This window comes from Bos grunniens, chromosome 18, assembly GCF_055505025.1.
Source record: "Bos grunniens cultivar Pamir isolate PY7600 chromosome 18, Bosgru_T2T1.0, whole genome shotgun sequence".
Classification (NCBI taxonomy): domain Eukaryota; kingdom Metazoa; phylum Chordata; class Mammalia; order Artiodactyla; family Bovidae; genus Bos; species Bos grunniens.
This window is the reverse complement of record NC_141182.1, coordinates 6,151,425-6,166,717: the sequence shown is the minus strand read 5'-3', so window position 1 is coordinate 6,166,717 and position 15,293 is coordinate 6,151,425. Positions and strand designations below refer to the sequence as shown.

General features: G+C 48.4%; 1 protein-coding gene across 5 annotated transcripts in view; it reads right to left on the bottom strand.

Moving 5' to 3' along the window:
• Positions 1-15,293, bottom strand: part of WWOX (WW domain containing oxidoreductase) — a 907,382-nt gene that overhangs the window by 144,848 nt on the left and 747,241 nt on the right. The window contains exon 11 of one of the 5 annotated variants that reach the window (XM_086350010.1): positions 190-15,293. This exon is cut by the window's right edge and continues 34,048 nt beyond it. The exons of 3 other annotated variants lie outside the window; for them this stretch is intronic. The gene's annotated coding sequence lies outside the window, so the exon portion shown is untranslated. Of the gene's footprint in view, positions 1-189 lie in introns of those variants that run through there. One more of the 5 variants, XR_015145280.1, reaches the window with a different exon arrangement.

Below are 15,293 nucleotides of genomic sequence, written 5' to 3'. Positions count from 1 at the left end.
TTAGGTTTTATTACAGCCTCTGATGCATAAAGCAGAAATGTTTGGTGACTTCATTTCCCAAGAAAAGCTTCCTTTACCAGAGTAGACTAATATTTATTCCTCTCAAGACAAGTTTTCCTCCCAACAGATTCAAACGTCAAGCCACACAAATATTACTTTTTCAGCATGAAGCAATGCAAGGAGCAAGACTGGAATTCATACCCATTTATTTTATTGTGGTGATGATAACAGATATGACGGCTACGGTTTCCTCGGGAATAATCCTGCTCTTAGCGGTAATGGGAAAGTTTGTGATGTGTGATTTGGGTGAGTGTCCTGAGCTCACGAGGAACATTCAAGGCGGCTAAGCTGGACTGTAACTTTGCATTTTTCCTCCACTGGTAGCTTTTTGTGGGACTTAGATTGACGAGTGCAGGTGCTAACTGTCCGCTCACCTGGGAGAGCCCACAGTGACAGAGAAGTGTGCCGTCCATCTTGTGTGTCCTGAGGAGGGAGACGTGCTGCGTCTTCAAGTTCACTCCACCCTCATCTCCCATCTCCACTCTTACCCCCACAATCTACTCTCCCCAACAAGTTTTGCCAGATTAGTCTTTTTTTTTTTCATTGTAAATCAAATCACATCACTCTTGTTCTTAGAAAGCCTGAACAGCTTCTTGCTCGGTTCAGATACAAACAAAAGGTCTTGCTGGATCCCCAGCCTCGTGGGAGCCGTGCCCTTTGCTGCATCCCTCTGCAGTGTCCTGCCACCCCGCGTCTGTCACGTGTATCGTCTTGGGCCACGGAATGTGGTGTAAGCGCAGGTCCGCCGGTTCTGAGTGCAGACCAATATGGTGTAAGCGCAGGTCGGCCGGTTCTGAGTGCAGACCTCGAGAGACCTCACGCATTGCACTTGCCATCTGTGCTTCTGTCACCGTCAGGAGGAATGTACACCTGCTCTAGCCCAGCTGGTTCCAGGAGACTGCAGATCACGTCTAAGGTGTCACGTCCAGCCTCGGGCAGAAGCCCCAGTAGATCCAAGGATGCTCGAGCAAAACGACCGACCTGCAGACCCAGAAAGAAGTTCTGCTGGGTCTGGAGAGGCCAGAGGAACAGTGGAGCCAGGTCCCGCCCAGCCCTGCTGGGCCCCCTTGCTTTATGCCTCTGATACGGGCATGCTTTATTATGCGGCAGCAGGAACCCCAGTGTTGGCCTACGGTCCACTTTCGAGACTCACAGGAGCTACTCCATTTCATCTCATGCCAGAGTTCCAGCATGCTCTCTTTCTGACCACGCTGCCTCTCTCAGCTCCAACACGACAAGCTTTTTCCCGCCCTGGAGTCTTTGCCTGTCCAGTTCCTCCGTTACGGAGCCCTCACATCACTCTACACCCTTTCCCCTGGCTGGTGACTGCTCACAATTCATCTTTCATCAGTCATCTAGGAGAAACCCCCCTGAGAGCACACCATCTACACTTGGCTCCCTGGTCACTCACTATGGAAAGTCCCCGAAGAAATGCAAATATGTTACAGATGCACACAATACTGACTCCCCTTGGGGTGTTGGATCTTTGAGGTGCCAACCCTGGGCAGCCTCACGCATTTAACTCAGTGGTGCTGAACAAATTTTGTGTGCGCCCTGGTGTGAAAAAGTTGGCAGGTGCCGTTTATATCAGCACGGCTTACTTCTTTCATATCATTTGCCACAGTCTAAAATTATCCTTTGGCTTCAAAAAACTAAGTGATTGGCATATGCTGTCTGCCCTGATCCACTAGACTAAGGGTTGGCAAAATCCGGCCCACCGCCTGTTTTTATAAATAAAGTTTTATTGGCACATAGCCACGCCCACCATTTATGTACATGGCAGCTTCAACACTACAGTGACGCAGTTGAGGGTTTGAGACAGAACTTGCTTGATCCACAAAGCCTAAAATATTTACTTGCTGTTGTTGTTTAGCTGTCAAGTCATGTCTTGACTCTTTAGAGACTATAACCCACCAGGCTCTTCTGTCCATGGGATTTCCCAGGCAAGAATACTGGAGTGGGTTGCCATTTCCTTCTCCAGGGGATCTTCCCGACCCAGGGATGGCACACTGCATCTCCTGCATCGACAGGCAGGCTCTTAACCACTGAGCCACCGCGTCTACTAGCTGGTCCTTTATGGACATAGTCTGTTGATTGTTGCATTAGATTATAAACCGTCAGAGGACAGAAATCTTGTTCCTTTGGGTCACTTTTGTATCTTGGGCACCTAGGATGGCAACTGCCACCTAACAGGTCCTCAGTGTATATTCGGTGATGGATGAATTGGGACTCTGGCAGACACGGGTGTTTAACTCCCATCTCCAAGCATCAGGACAGCCACAATGCTGGTGACTGCTAAGTGTCCCTTGGACTTCTCAGGAAGAAAATACCAAGGCTGCCTCCACCAACGGCAGAAGGGGTGCTTGGTCTGCATCTGCAGCGGCCAAGACAATTTGAAAGTTTGAAGAAATGAGGAAAAACTCAAAAGTTCAATTTCTTCGAATAAGCAATTGATGCTTTAGAGTATAATTAACAGGAAAAAAAAGAAAGGGGGGGAAAAAACAACCCAACACATTGTTTAGCATACGTTATGTTAATGGCAGGTTAGGATGGCCCACTGTGCATAATTTAGACAAACAATTGATACCAAATTTTAATATATATATGTGAGTACTGCTACAGAAACCCAACACCGCGACAAAACACAGGAGGGCTCATAATAGGTGCATGGGAACTCTGAAGGCCTAATTACATCACGGGGGAGGGGAAATGGAGGCTGCTGAGCCAAGCAGAAAACGGGGGTAATTTGCAAACAGGTAGAGCGGAGGTCCAGGTGTGTGGCACGTGTGTGGGCTGCGGGGGCTGGGGGCCCCGGCTTCCATCTGGCTTCGCAAGGATGGAGAGCTTCAGGATCCCTTCCCTCAGCTGAAAACATGACCTCCAAGCCCGAGACAGGGCGGCTCCCTCCTGGCCTGCCCTCCCGCTCAAAACCAGAAAGCTGAGGACCAGCTTTTCCAAGGAAGTTTCTCCCTGCTTCCTCCGATTAAAAAAAAAAAAAAAAAAAAAAGCTTTTTCCATGTCTGCGATCTGAGGCCCTTTCCTCTCGTATCTTGGCGTGATGCCCCTGGAGACCTGAGTTCCTGGCTCTCGAGAGAGGCCCATTTAGAGTCTTTCTGACCACTGGACTGAAGTGTTCATGAGTGCTTTCTGGTTAGATATTCTGTAAGTGACTCTCTTCTCCCCACAGCTCCTCCGTGGAGGGGAGGTACTGAATTGAGGTGACTCCTCAGTAGTTCTGATTCTAACTACAGAGTCCGTGAATCTGAGTCACTGAGTTGTCAGATTCCATCCCGCTCATCAAGCAGGACTGCAAATTTGCTTATGTCACGGTCACGCCGTACTCCAGCATTGCACCCCGGCAGTGAGACTGGGTCACCAGACTGCACCCACACGTCACCAAGCACCCACAGCAGAGCCGCTCTGGGAGGCGCCTTGGCATCTGAGTCCACAGCAGACAGACTGACGACAAAACAAAAAAGTCATCAGGGCAGACCGAGGACAAAGTCACCAAGATCTGTCTCATCTCTCATGCCTCCCGTTCCTTTAAGCATGGAGGGAACTCATACCTATGGGAGTCTGGGTTGTAATGGGTTGAGTTGTGTCTCCCCCAGATTGAAGTCCTTCCCAGAACCTCAGAATATGACCTTATTCAGAAATAGGTCTTCTTTGTTTTGTAGATGTGAAATTAGCTGGGATGGGATGGGAGGCCCGGTGGCCTTCAGGGAAGAGGAAGAGAAACCCAGGAACAGAGACGCAGGGGGAACGGTTATGTGATGATGGAGCAGAGACTGGAGTGGTGGGTCCACAAGCTTCCACAAAAGTGGTCCCTGGTGCTGGAAAGGTTGGGGACTGCTGCTTTAGAGGGAGCGTGGCCCTGCTGACACCTTGATCTCAGGCTTGTGGCCTCCAGGACTATGAAATGATACGCTTCTGTTGTTTCAAACCTCTGGGTTTGTGACACTTTGTGACCGCAGTCCGAGGGAAGGAAAGCAGGGCCATCTAGATAATAAAACCTAAGGCTCTTGGGGCTTCCCTGGTGGTTCAGATGGTAAAGAACATGCCTGCAATGCAGGACACCTAGGTTTGATCCCTGGGTCGGGAAGATCCCCTGGAGAAGGGGAAGGCTACCCACTCCAGTGTTCTTGCCTGGAGAATCCCATGCACAGAGGAGCCTGGAGGGCTACAGTCCATGGGGTTGCAAAGAGTCAGACACGACTGAACAATTAACACACACACACACGCACACAAGGCTTTGTAGCCTTAGACAGCCATCTTAGATACCACCAACACTTTTTTTTTTTTTTTTTATGGTTGAAGAAGCTGAAACAGAGACATTAAAGGTTTCAGGTGACATCTCTCATATTTGTGTATCTCCAGTGACTGACCCTCCCACCCCATCACAGGCCCCTTTCCACGGCAATTCCCACTTTACATCGAAAGAGCTCTGTCAACATTTCTACAGATGAGGATGGGGTGGCAGGCAGAATAATGCCCTGCCATGTCCACACCCTGGGTGTGTCACTCGGCACCTCTGTCCATTTCCTGAGAGGACCCCTCACCTACGGAGATCACCAGGTCCAGGCCACAGTCCAGGCTACAAGCTGGACAGCCGGGGTCATCCTCACCAGGACAGTGAAACTCCCTCTTCCCCACCAGTTAGGTCGAATGTCCAGCGAGTCTTCAATGGTCTCAGAGGCTGCACGCTTGCTTCTGTGCCCTTGGAAGGGTATGTACATCACCCAAGCACTCAGTTCTAACGTGTGATCATAGGTGAACATAGAGATTCCACCAGTGGTGAGCATTTGAGGCCAAATCACTCTGATAGGAGCAGATAAACTTTCTGCAGAGCTTAGTGCCATCCAGCACTCACTGGCGCTAATTTTCACCTTTTCCCTTTTATTGAGAAGTTGCCATATGTGAGAATCCTTACACACATCATCTCACTGGTTATGATACCAACACCATGAAATGGGCACTATGATCGGCCCTGTTTTACACATGGGGAGGCTGGAGGTTTGATGACACTAAGCAAATGTTATCAGGGTCAGAGAGTTAGTAAGTGGTGGGGCTCAGACGTGAAGTCAAATGTGCTGGACTCTGGAACCCACGCTCCTCAGCGTTCTTCCGTGCTCACTTGGACCTTCCTCAACCTCCATCCCCTCCACAGGGTTCCTGCTGAGAGCACACCAGCTGGAACTTCACGACTTTCAAACATATGCTTCAAAGGTACATTTCCTTCTCACTTCAAACGTGTTTGCTGACTGCCTAAACCGTGAGCCCAAATAGACTTTCCTGCATTCGGGAGACGTGCCGTTTGGAGATTTCTACCATTCTTCCCCTTTCTTTTGCCTGATAATAATATTCCCACCTCCTTTAAGGAGCCGATCCGCCCTGCAACTCTCAGGCCAGGGGTTTGGGTGAGGCTGATGCCATGTCCCTGCTCTAAGAGTGAAACAGAACTCTAACTAGTCAAGGGAGTTTCATGGTCCCGAGCCACAGTGCCTAGGGGGACATGTTTCCAGACTGATCCAGGCAGATTCAGTAAGCCACAGCCCCAGTCTTTTGGGCAAACTACTACTGGCAGTGGCCAGAGGGTAATCTGTTGACAGAATTTGCTCTGGACATCTCAGTAGGATATAAGCCAAGGGCTGCTACAGGAGGAAGGCATCTCTTAGAATAAAGTCACCATAGAAGAACTCAAAAACAGAGAAATGGTCAGAGAAAGTTTTCTTATCATATCATTTCAGCACCTAGATCCAGCTATGCCTGAAGTTAGATCTGCCCCAGGACTCGGCACTTACTGATCCAAAGCAGTTCCTTTTTCTCCCCAAATTTATTTTGACCTGGGTTCAATCCTGGCTCTTAACCCTCATCCCTGGTCTTCGTTTTGCCTTCAGAATCCACAAAGGACAAGTCAAAACTCCCCTGGAGAAATATCTTATATAAATAAAAAACCATTATAAAGAATCTCTAGTTTCCACTACTATGTCACAACCTCTATTCCTCCAGTAGCTTTAATTCAATGTCAAATTTCCTGGCACCTTCACAGGAAACTGGTTATATTTAAGATTTCTTTTTCTTTTTTTCAACTTACATCACCATTCAAAACTATGCCTCACATATGTTCAGACACAAGTAGCCGAAATCAGCACCTCTCACCTGCCCACGGGTCCAGGAAGCATTCGCCACAAAGGAAATGGCAGTGCCCAGGTATGATGGGAACCGTCTTTACAACAGCAGAGGTTGTCCATGACATCACTGAACAGAAAGGCTCAAAAGCAGAGACTGAGAGAGAATCTTAACAGACAGGAAGGAAGGAGGAGAAAACGAGAGTGTCCTTAAGTGTTTGCCCATCGTGGAATTCTGATTCGTCGTCCGAAAACCCGGGGACACATGAATGGAAGTAGTAAAAGCTATTTTAATTTGAGCTATTGTTCTGCGTGTGGGTTTCATTTTTATTTTGGGGGGTATCGATATTTGCATGGAAATTTACATTGTGTTAGATGAACGTGCATTTGAGAAATCTAGAGTAACAGGGAAGAAGAGAATAAAAAATAAATAATCTGGGTCTTCAGTTCCCCTCCCACAAATTCATCCTGTAACGATTCTCGCAAAACCTTCTGCCCACTGGAACTCTGTGTGTATGATTAACTGCACACGAGCCCAACAGCCTGCATATGCAGTTAATTTGCTCCAAATTTCCATGCTGCATTATAACCCTAATGATCACTAATAATAGACAAACCCACATTTTATTGAGTAAGTAATTTGAGACATTATGATTTTTATCATGCGAATAGGATCAGGCTGACCAATTTACACTGGGCAGAGGAAGATAAATAACTAGGGAATCAATCTCTCCAGCAGCGGGCTCCATCTCGTAGCAAAATGATACGCACTGATTGGGAAGGAGGGCCAGCTCTGAGCCCTGCTGCAGGCGCGAGGGTCAATGGGCTTCCGTGTTTCCAGCCAAAGGTCGGGTGGGCAGAGTACTTCTACCCGTGACACGATGGGAAAGACCGAGGTGAGGCTCAGCTTTGGCCAGACTGTAGGAAAGAAGGGGCTCTGTGGTCAGCAGACAGAGGTGTCAACCCAGCTCGCCCTCCACTCACCATGTGACCTTGGGTAAGTTGCTGAACCTGTCTGAGCTGCTACCTGTGAGAGCATCCTGGCTACTGGTGGAGGAACCGGGCATGCGGGTTAACCAAGAAGATGTTGGGGAAGGCACCTGGCACGTGGCAGGTGGCCAGTAAATTAATCCTTCCTCCACCTTCTGTAAGCGGGATGGGAGATGCACATATTTTTCATCCATTTTATAGGAAGAAGCGGGGTGAATTTGCTGTTCATTTTCCTATAGAAACCATTGGGGTCCTTAAGACAGGAGAAGACAATGCCTGGGCCCCTCTGAGCTCTCTAAACGTGGATGAGAGAGCCGCGAGGAAGTGGAGCTGGGAAGTAGGCTATTTATCACTCCCAGAACATCTGCCTGAATTGTGTCTGCAAACTAGAGCCAAGCGATTTGGAATGAAGAAACAAAAGCGGAGAGTCGATCCCGAGATTCAAATCTAAGGCTGAACCCTGAATCCCGCCATCCCCCTGCTGTCCGTGGGGACGGGTGTGTCTCTCTGAGCTAGGACTGCTCTCGGTGGCCTGTTTCTGACCCCAGTTACATGAAATTTGGATCCCGTGTTCCAGGAAACTGGCTCTCTCCTCCCTGGCAGGCCTCAGCCCTCCCTGGCCTCTGGGTCTGCAAACGTAAGGAGCTGATCCCCGCTGCTCCACGATCCAGGTCCCTAGGGAGACCTGGGCACACCACGGGCCTTGGGTCTGACCCGGGCAGGCCACTCTCAGGGGATTCAAGAGGAGTGGTGGGCAGAGTCCCTCCATCAGGGGAGCCACACTCAGCCAGAGGGGACGAGGTCTGATAGGAGGTGACGACCAGAGGCTGGAGGAGGCAGGCAGCTGTGGTGGCATGATGAAGCACCTTACAGAGGAAGGGAGCCAAGAGCTATAAGACGCCGAACATCAGCGCAAGGAGGGTTTCCACCTGTGTGCTGGGTTTAAGTTGGGGCGAGACCACGGAGCCGAGTTTATACTGTGTCAGATCGACTGCCTTACATCACAACTTGTGCGACACGTTCTGTGGGTCACGGCACCGCCTTCTTGCCATGGTTCTGTTACCAACAAAAGACAGAGGCTCAGAAAGGCGAACCACACTTAACTGAGTATCTGCTGGTACCGATGGGTGTCTGGATCCACACCTTTGTCCTGTGCTCCATCCTTGGGTGCAGCTTGGTCCCTTCCCCAGGCCAACCAGCGGGGCAACCACTGGCTATGTTACTTCTGGTAATCAGAAAGGAATCCCCAATGCAACCAAGGGTAGTGTGTGGAGCACAGCTTACCTGTCTATCAGGTGGGGCTTCCTGGAAGACGCAACACCCGAGTGAAGCTTGGAAGGACTGTAGATGTGAGACAAATGACAGATGGAAGGGTGTTTCAGGCAGAGAGGCCATCACAGACAAAGTCCAGAGAACAAGTGAGGAGTCTGAGGTCAGAGTCACTGAAAGTAGGACTCCCGGCCCCTCTGGCTCTAATTAAGTGTCACCTGGGACATTCTTGGTGGTCCAGTGGCTAAGACTCCATGCTCCCAAGGCAGGGGGCCTGGGTTAGATCCCTGGTCAGGGAACTAGATTTCACACGCCGCAACAGAGCGAAGATCCTGTGTGCCGCAACTAAGCCCCGATGCAGCCAAATAAATAAATAAATAGGTGTCACCCGTCCTGCCAGGCATCCCCAGGAAGACTGCTCACGGGATGAGGGTGCTCTGCAACATGCTGAGTCAGAGGACAGCACCAGAATGGGGCACCGGGAATCAAGACACCTGACCACGGACACAGCTGTGAGCAAGAGGACCTCACCTGAGGCCACACCGACCCTGACTATGGGACCACAGCAGGAGAAGGCCACCTCTCCATCCCTGGGCATGGCTGCCCCGTGGAGACAGCAGGTGCCTTTAACGCCTCCTGTCAGGAGATCCTCCATGGAACTCCCTTTCTCATGAAGTGAACTGGCTTCTGCTGCCAAGAGATGAGGAGATCTGAAGAGTCTGGGAGGCGCTGGCTTGTCCACAAAGACAAAGCAATTCCTGCAAAGCCAGGTGTGAACCCTGCAACCCTTGGGCCAAACTGCATCTGGAAAAAGAACTCCCCAATTACACCAGAGCAACCAGGATTTTCATTCTCTTCATTTTCCTTTCAATGCAACACATCTAGTTCAGTTAAATTTAAGAACCCCGACACAGAGGCTAAACACCAAGTCATATTAATGATAAGTCATGAAACAGCCTCTGTGTAGGCAATAACTTTGAAAAAAAATCATACTAGAAATAACTCAATAAAATTTTGTGGTTATGAAGTGCATGTTTATAAATTATCTTCTCTGCATGGGTTACCTCTTTTTAAAACTTATTTTTCTCACTCAAGAGTTAGCAATACTTTGGAAGACTCGGACAAGATAAGATATTATAAAAAAAAATCATAATTATGCTAACGAGAGACTAGTAATAGCTCAGGAAATTTCCTTCTAGTCTGTTTTCTTCCCTGCGCATGTCCAGGATGTGTTATATATATTTTAGAAATCTTCCCATAATTAGAATCGTAAGGTTTCCCTTCCTTAATTTTCCAGCTAATGTTATGTCAACAGCATTTTCTCTCCTTTTTTCATAATAACGAGCATCTACACTTTGAAATGCCCCTTTCTGAACTTTATCTTAAGGAGACAATCAATTGCATCTTTATGAAAATAACCACACAGATATGAGTAAAGACAGATATTTATAAAATGCCAACAGGGTGCTAGCTGAAAAACAAAGAAAAAAGTGTACCTGGCTTCTCACCATGTCCCCTGGCTCCCGTGGGGCCAGGTTCTTTGAACTGCACATTACTCTCTTCCAATCGCTAATCTGAATTTATTATTGAGGAGGGAAGTGAAGAAAATGCTAAAGAAAAGGAAAAGAAACATCCTGGGTGGGAGAACTGGCAGATACTGCAGCCTGGTTGCCTTCACAGGTCAATGAGCTCTTTTCTCATTCTGTAGGGGAGGATCCCTTCTAGAAAAGAAATGCGGATGCTCCTGTTTTTCTCGGATGGAGAGCCTGTCCTTCTAGCTGCAGCTGGCACTTCCGCTGGCACAGTCAGCTACTGGGGAGCGGGGGGCGGGCACTCAAAAGCCAGGCAGAATCCTAATCTCTGGTGGAAAGAGCTACTGGCCTTGGGGATAAAAATGACCTTGTAGGGGATAAAGCAACTCAACCCGCCCAGAAACGCCAATGGAGCCAACCTCTCTGACCATCCCAGTGGAGCCTACGGAACAAGCTCGAGCTAGAAAACAAGGCTGCGGGTGGCTGGGAGGATTTGGCACAGTGTCCACCCCTCTTTAGCAGCTGGGAGGTGGCGGGGCGTGGTTCCCACTGCAGGGATCTTGTCAACAGGCAGCTGTGGATTTGGTCTCTGCCCGTCACTAGCAGTGTGACCTCAGGCAGGTGACAACCGCTGGGCTCCGGTGTCTTAGACCATCACCCATTCTGTAGGTTTATCAGCCTTGGCGTAAGGAAGCCCAGCCCAGGCCCCCGCATTCAGTGCCTTCAGTAAGAATTCCTCTCCTCCTCCAGTCTCCTGGCCCTGGAAAGGTGCACCTTCTTCTCCAGAGTGGCCTTGTGAGAAGAAACCAGTTGAGTGTCACCCATGCCCGGGCACTGCCAGGCAAGAGAGAGTAAAGAAAGGTGTCTCCCTGGAGCTGGGAGCAGAGAAACAAGTGAAAACGCCGGAGCAGGGCTGCTCTGGCTTGCGCTTTTCTGACGGCCCTGGCTTTCCAGGCTCCTCTCTGCTCCCGGAGGGATGCAATCAAGCTAAAAATCACTCCAGCAAAGCCCCAGGCCCTGCCCTGAGTCTCAAAAGGGAGCCCTGCATTCTCAACAGGGTGCCAGAGAAGCAGGAACTAGAAACAACAGCTAACGCGCGAGCCGCGATGCACAAACCTTCACACTCATATTCCTTTTGCGTGGCTGAACGGAGCTGAGATAATGAATTGAGAAAAGGTGACTTGACAACCACTCACTGCCCGTGTGGAACAATTCCTTTGGCATCTCCACTGAACCCGAACCTCTCTTCTTGTGTCTAAAATCACCTGACACTTGCATCTTCAAGGTCAGCTCTTCTGAGATAGGATAAACGCTGAGCCTGTGGCAGACAGGCAGTTGGCATGCCCACTCTGCCTCGTCCGCCACCCACTGCAGACATTGCTAATCAATCTCAGGACTCTTTCAATCGAGTACCGATAGAATCTCACAGCTCTTCTCAAAACAGAGGTCCACAGAGCCACTGCCAACACAGTGGGGTTGGGAAGCCTTTCCTGCATGGAAATATCAAGGAGTATCATTGTACCTTTCCCCCCACCTTAAACCAAAGCCTCCAATCATTCAGGCAGAGGGAGGCTCTGACTCTGGCACTCCCCGAGCCACCGCTCAGAGCAAGCTGCACCAAAGGAAGACCCGTCAGAAGCCTGGCACATCATTAATAATGCAGAAAACTCAGACATTTATACGGAGATCAATTGGCAATAATTCTATGGGACAAGACTGGAACTGAAATTGCAAAGCTGAACATGAAGGGCACTGTCTGAATAATGTAGGAAGGGGGATGATTTTTGGACTTTCCAGCAAAAAAAAAAAAAACACCATTATCTGGTGGGAATCTAAGTAAAGAATGGGCCCAGTGGCGTGCTCACCCATGCTGGGGGACAGCTGCAGCGGGCGTGGTGGTGTTTGAAAAACCCCTTGAGGAGGGAGAGCCTTAAGCCAAGGAGATATTCAGTTTCTCAACTCAAGGGACCTTATGGAGGGGTGGGGGCAGTGAACGAGAGCTGGTCAAGGAGAGCTAGAGAGAGCGGGAAAACAGAAAAAGGAGCACAGAGCAACCTCAAAAGTGAAAAGTAGACCTTTTGTGCTTGTTTGGGCGTGCTCAGGAATCAGCAGAATACAGGTCTTAATTGTTAACTTCTGCAAGCAAAAAGTCAAGGGACACTGGTGGTTACATATGCAGGCCCTTCTAAGCTCCCGGGACAGCAGAGGAACTGCCTTTAAGAAGGTGTGACTTCCGGTCACAGCTAGGGAACTCCCAGTCATAACAGGTTTCAGGAGCAGTCTGGCACACACCCTCCACCTGGGGATAAATCGCAAACCAAGAGGCCAGTTCCCAGCCCTGCGCCTCTGTGTATCTCTCTCTGTCATCTTCCAGTGGGGTCAGCCGTTCTTGTCTTTTGCGTGTGAGTATTTTTTTCCCTGGCCTTGATGCACGGCGCGTGGGATCTTAGTTCCCCGCCCAGGATGGAACCACACCTTCTGCACTGGAAGCGTGGAGTCTTAACCACTGGACACCAGGGAAGCCCCTGGGACCAGCCTTTTGATCTTGATTGCATACTCTAGACAGCCTAGAAGTCTCCTGGATTTTCCCACCACGGAAAACCAGAGGAAGGGATAAGAAATGGGGGTTTTAGCTGTATAGCCAGGGCCAATGATTCTACGAAGCTAACTTTCTGGTTTTGAAGACTTATTGTGGCCTCCAGCTAGCATCATCAAGAGGGAAATTCACATTGTGTATGCAAAACTGAAAACACTAGTGTTGGGATAACAGGATCATACTTGTTTTTTCCCCCCCCAAAAAAGTCTACTGTTTTTATTTTCCTGAATATTAGTGTAAATGTTTAACATAGAAACTGTAAACTTAAGTAATCAACAATGATTTTCCAACTGATTACCATCATCTTTACTATCTTTCAATAATGCCACTAGTGGCTCATTTACAAAATATATTTAATGCTATGGTTCCAGTATTTTTTATCTTTACAACAATCACTTAAAAGACCATGCTTATAAGAGACTGCCCAGGAAAATGGAAGGTGTGTTTAGTAACAGAATGAATAGTTCCTTCTTATAACTGGTGGTGTTCCAATAAAGGCTTTGAGTGCCATTGGTATGCTCTGACAGGGAAGTAGTTTTATTTTTCAGTAATTAAATTTCCTTTTTTTTTTTTTAAAGGAAATGACACATAATCATTTGCTACGCTTGATATTGAAAAGATAAACACCTTTGGGAAAATCCAGGAAAAGATAATCAGCCCACAACAGAATAAATATCTGGGAATAAAGCCCAGAGTACTGGGGAAGCCAGTCTTAATGATCATTCAGTGAAGTCGGGGACAGAGTATTAAAGGGAGCGCCACATGTCTGAGAAGAGCCTGAAGAACATGGGGCAGCTCGAGAGAAACCAGGGGGCAGTGTGCACCTCGGAGGACATGCCTTTTGCATTCTCGAAAGTTTGCATACGACTTCATTTCTTTACTGAATCCTATCAAAACATATAGAAGGCCCAAGTGGATGTCAGAAAAATTATTGCTATTACTAATAATGGGGTTTTCCATTTAAAGAGACTGTCTTTTTCTGAGGTAGGGAAATATTTTTACATTGGGCATGACACTTTTTAGCACTGATGCTTAAAACATCCCTTTAGTGTGGTATGTGGGAAATACTATAGATGGGAGAGAAAGATGATTAATATAAAGGAGGGCAAGAGTGCATCATAAAAGACACTCCACTCGGGTCCATCCCCGTCGTGGCCAGCCTCGCAGACCACATGGCACAGCGCAGTGACAAGAAGGCAGCTGGGTCTTCCCGCTGGGCCTGCCTTCTCGGGGACTGACTCAGGCTATCTGGCACGGTCGTCTCGGCCAGGCTCGCCAACGCACACGTTCCTGCGAAATGAACCAGACACACCTGCCTGATGGTTGGACAGACAGTTCTCAGCCTGGACGCTCTGGTTTGTTGTTACTGTTGTTTAGACGCTAAGATGTGTCTGATTCTTTTGCGACCCCGTGGACTGCAGCCCACTAGGCTCCTCTGCCCATGGGATTTCCCAGCAAGAATACTGGAGTGGGTTACCATTTCCTTCTCCAGGGGAGCTTCCCAACCCAGGGATCGAACCCGCATCTCCTGCATCGGCAGATGGATTCTTGACCACTGAGCCACCAGGGACGCTCGAGGCTCTGGTTTGAAAACCAGATAAACCTTAATGGCATGAAACTGACTGAAATAAGCCATTCAGGAAAGGACAGCTACTTCATAATTCCACTGACAAGAGGCACTAGAATACTCAAATTCATAGCAACATAAAGTAGAATGCTGGTTGCCAGGGGCTGGGGGAGGGGGTTTGGGGAGTGAGTGTTTACAAAGGATACAGAGTGTCAGTTGGGGAAGATGAAAAATCCTGTTCTGGAGATGGATGGTAGTGATGGGGTACCGCAGTGTAAATGTACTTTATGCCAATGAACTGTGTACTTAAGATGGTTAAGACGGTAAATTTTATGTTCTATTTATATTACAATTAAAAAAACCAAACCAAAAAAACAAAAAGTCAAAAATCTCATTTGAGTCCAGTTAAATTGAGTTTAGGACTCAAATTTGAAGTGTCAGTAGCTTTTCCTTCTCTCTGGACTTTGCTGGCTGATGCATCTCCAAGTCTTGAGAATCACTGGAAGGAACGTGGACCCCACAGAAATGAAGAGTCCCTTTCTTCAGCCCTCTTGAACATGTCTAATACCTTTAACAGGTGGACCGACTCCAGAAGGCCCAGAGCAGAAGGGACTGTACCAGTGTAACAGAGAAGAGCAAATCTGACTCCATATTAGATCTGTTCTTTTTTCCTTTAATCTTTGAGCTCTGTGGCCTGTGCTTAGTCATGCTGGCCCAGCGCCTTTTGTAAAAGACTGCTGCGTAGAGCCTGAAATATGCAGGACAGCCTATTCTTGGGGCTCTTGCCTTTAAGCGTCCATTCATATGGAGATAAAAAGCTACAGAACAGAGAATAACAACTGCCTTGTTGGGAGGTTTACAAGTGACCTGACCTAGGAGGGCAGCTGCAAGAACAAAGGATTCTGACACCAAGAAGTTTGCAACAACTAACCATACCCCTCCCTCATCTTGCCTTTGAAAGTGCTTTGCAGGCTTCCCTGGTGGCTCAGTGGAGAAGGCAATGGCACCCCACTCCAGTACTCTTGCCTGCAAAATCCCAAGGATGGGAGAGCCTGGTGGGCTGCCATCTATGGGGTTGCACAGAGTCAGACAAGGCTGAGTGACTTCACTTTCATTTTTCACTTTCATGCATTGGAGAAGGAAATGGCAAC